Here is a 3,792-nt window from a genome sequence, read left to right as displayed (position 1 = left end):
CTCTCTTTTTTGAAATTTTCAGTTTTCAACTTTTTTTTTTCAAGTCTCAAGCCCAAGATTGATCTTGTTAGAACAAAATCAAAGATGTCTCTGATACCAAATGATACAAGACAAACAAGGAAAACACGAAACACACTCCAAATCAGTCCACTAATCTTAAGGATCCTAGGATCTTTTTGGAGATCACTCTCGGATTCACTACCAACAAGAAGAATACAAGATTCAATGATATATATAATACCCAAAACAACATCAACACGTGAAGAACAAGAGGATTACAATAATAATAACCAATGGTTTCAATAACACAAGAAACAACACCAAAAGATTACACTAAACAAAGGGATAGAAAGATACACTACATGAAAGCATAATCTTAAGAACCCAAGAGCATATTCCACTCTTGGACCCTTAACACTACACACTATAATTCACCTATCTCTTACGTGGCACAAGAGGGACCTTGATCTCCCAAGTATCCAATGTTTCCAAACTTGAATCCAACACGAGTGATTCCACACTCAAGTTGCAATCCCTAGTTACAATGTTTGGCCATAGGGGCCTTTCTCACAAGAGAGAAATATTAGTGTCTAAAACTATCAATATTCATCAAAACTAAGACTAAAAACCCTAAGAGGTTCTATATATAGTGTATTATAAAATAGAATACAAAATGACCACAATACCCCTCAAGGGTGAGATGCCCATCAAGTGTAACTTAGGGGTTGTTTTTAGTGCATTTAGACCCTCTTTTACACTTCACTTGTGTACTTCCTTGAACGGATTCAATATGCACTCGTTCTCGTCCATCCTCGTGATCGTACTCGTATCACGGTTGACGTTGAAACATTCAAGATATTTCTAGTTAATCTTGAAATCACAGGATATTGTGTTTCATTACTCCTCCACCAATCCAACGTGTTGATCCGTCGTCTGCGATCCTCTGGCGACGGCCGAAGATAATATTTTGGCTCTTCCTGATAAGTTGATATGTAAGCTCTCTCATCAACACTGTTCCAACAAGGTAAATCATAAAAAGAATCAAGAAAACTACTATGTGCCGGCCTTTTAGAAGATGATGACTCTTCGGGAGGATGAGAAGCGACAGTTGGAGTGATATTTGTAGGTATGGCTAAATCAACTAAATCAGCATAGTATTATATAATTTTTCTATGTAATATTATATAATTTTTCTATGTATTCATTTTCATCACCCATAGCCATCCACAAATCAGGTTGTACTTGTTCAGAATTATTGTTAGTATTTATTTCTAAGTTAGCATAAATAATAGTACTAAAGTGGCACATAGTATTATATTTTATGCATGGATTTAATATAGCACCAATTGGGAAAAAATATTTTTTAAATTTAGTAAACATGACACCAACATCTTCTTTATAACCTTCTTTATTTTATATTCTTTGAACAAACAAAAAATATCGACTATATATGCCAAAATATTACCAACAGTAGGATAATAAACATCGAAAAATTCAATCGTAGCTACATAAATTTTTTCTAAAGACATAAATTTTTTCTAAAGATTTAACAAGATCATTAATTACAACCCAATCAGAATCATGTAGCATGCAATCAACAGAATCAACAAATGAACCACAATATTGGTTAAAAGCTAGTGTAATAGGAACTCTATATTTATTACAAATTTTTAAAAAATCATACGTAGAATTCTATCTAATATCAATTTCCTCAGGCATCAATATCGGTGCAAGTTCATTTTCTTGACATTTAACTTTAAATTATCTAATTCCTTTTCTTCGATTATTTCATTGAATAAAACCAACAACAAGACGGATTTTTTCAATTTAAAGCTCAAAAAACTCAAGATCATCTTTTACAATTAAATTATATATATGACATGTACACTTAATATGAAAAATTTCAGGAAACGGTGGAGATAGCTTAGATTTTAACTTTGTTATAGCAGTCTTGTTGTTAGAATCATTATCAAAAGCAATACCTAAGATTTTATTTTCAATACCGTAAAATTCGATTACTTTAACAATAGAATCAGTAATAAAATCTCCAGTATGCTTACGATCTTCATTATATAAAAAAAATAAGAATACGTTTATTTACAGCACGACCAAGATCAGAAGTTAGGGACAGTCTACATTGACTATTTTTTAACAATATTGATAAATAAAAAAAATATTGTGAATGAAGTCTAAAAATATCAGATCGGCAAGTACTTCTAGGAATACCATTAAACATAGGATTATAAATTGCTTGTATATAATGAATAAAGGTATCAGAAGAAGGAAAACTAAAAGGCAAACAACCCATAACTACCATTTTAGTTATTTCTTTTCAGTCTCTCAATTTATTATACTTTTTCATTATCTGACCGGTTGCTGGGTCCATTCTAGTTTGCGTTGGCCCACCAACATCCCCACCACCTCGTGCAATATTTAAGAGCATCACCTATATGTCTCATCAACGTACCCGTAACCCTTGCTTTCCTCCGCTTTTATGCTTATATATTTGTTGACAAATATTGCATTGCACCTTAGTATCTGATATACCTTCAAAAAATTGCCATGCATTACTAGTTATTTTACGAGCTCTTGAGGCACGGGGAAGACGGGAAAGGAGATTAACCGATTCAGATTAAACATTAGCGTTTTCTACCACGGGTGTCTCATCAATATTTTCACCATCTTCGTCTAAATTAACTGCATCTACTTCATTTTCTTCTTCTATATCATAATTTTCTGAGCTTCTACATAATTCATATCGTGAGCACTTACACCTATTTCTTCCTCAAAAGGTATACCAAGCGGTACCGGAGGCGAAGACACACGGGTATATCTACTACTTGAAGTACCTCTATCATTAGTAATTTATTTTTTACTACCACTATCGCTTTCGGGACAAAATTTTTTAACACCTTTAGTAGTGTGGTTTCTTAATTTATCCATAATATAAATTAAACTAAAAAAATTCAAAATAGACAAATATAATAAAATTAAATATTTAACAATTAATCACTAAATAAAAATTAAACGTAAGAGATGGAACGACAATACCAAATTTTGAAAGTATCCGAAGGTTGCGACTTTAGAAACTTCCACTCGTACTTTGTAATCACAAAATTTAAAAATTAAACTGAGCACTTTAGGAAATTAAATATATAGAATATTAGAGAATTGAGAATTGAGAATTGAGATTTGAGAGAATGAAAAATTATGTGAAAGATGATTTGAAGGTGTAAGGTATTTATAGAATTTTTTTTTGGGATTAAAAAATATTTTAAGTGATTTTTTTTTTATTAAAAGGGCCCAAACTAACCGTTTGGACCCAAAAACAACTATATAGCCGTTGGGCCAACAACTAGTTTGGCCCAAATCTAAAAAAAAAAAGTCTAATCGGGTCAGGCCGATTAACCGGTGGGCTTGGATCGGATTTGGTTCGGGCTGGGTTAACCAAGCTCAATTAAAAAATTAAATCGGCTTGGGATCCGATACCCTACAGCCCATGGGCTAATCGAGTCGGGTCAAATCGGTTTTACTAAATGGGCCGGTTCGAGCCGGGTTGGGCCCGATCTGCCTGACCCGTTTGACAGGCTTAGTTTAGTATCTACTTAATAGATTCACTTTTTAAAGTTTAATAACTTAATTTAGTATCTACTTAATAGATTCACTTCTTAAAATTTAATAAGCTCAGTTAGGCGACTTGCATGTTATCCTCTTTTGTTACGCAATAGATTTGTGTTACTTTCTAATTCAAAAATACTGATTATCTATGCAGTGAGTTGATCTTATAGGGCT

Source organism: Capsicum annuum, chromosome 2, assembly GCF_002878395.1.
Source record: "Capsicum annuum cultivar UCD-10X-F1 chromosome 2, UCD10Xv1.1, whole genome shotgun sequence".
Lineage (NCBI taxonomy): Eukaryota > Viridiplantae > Streptophyta > Magnoliopsida > Solanales > Solanaceae > Capsicum > Capsicum annuum.
Note: the sequence above shows the minus strand (reverse complement) of the source record.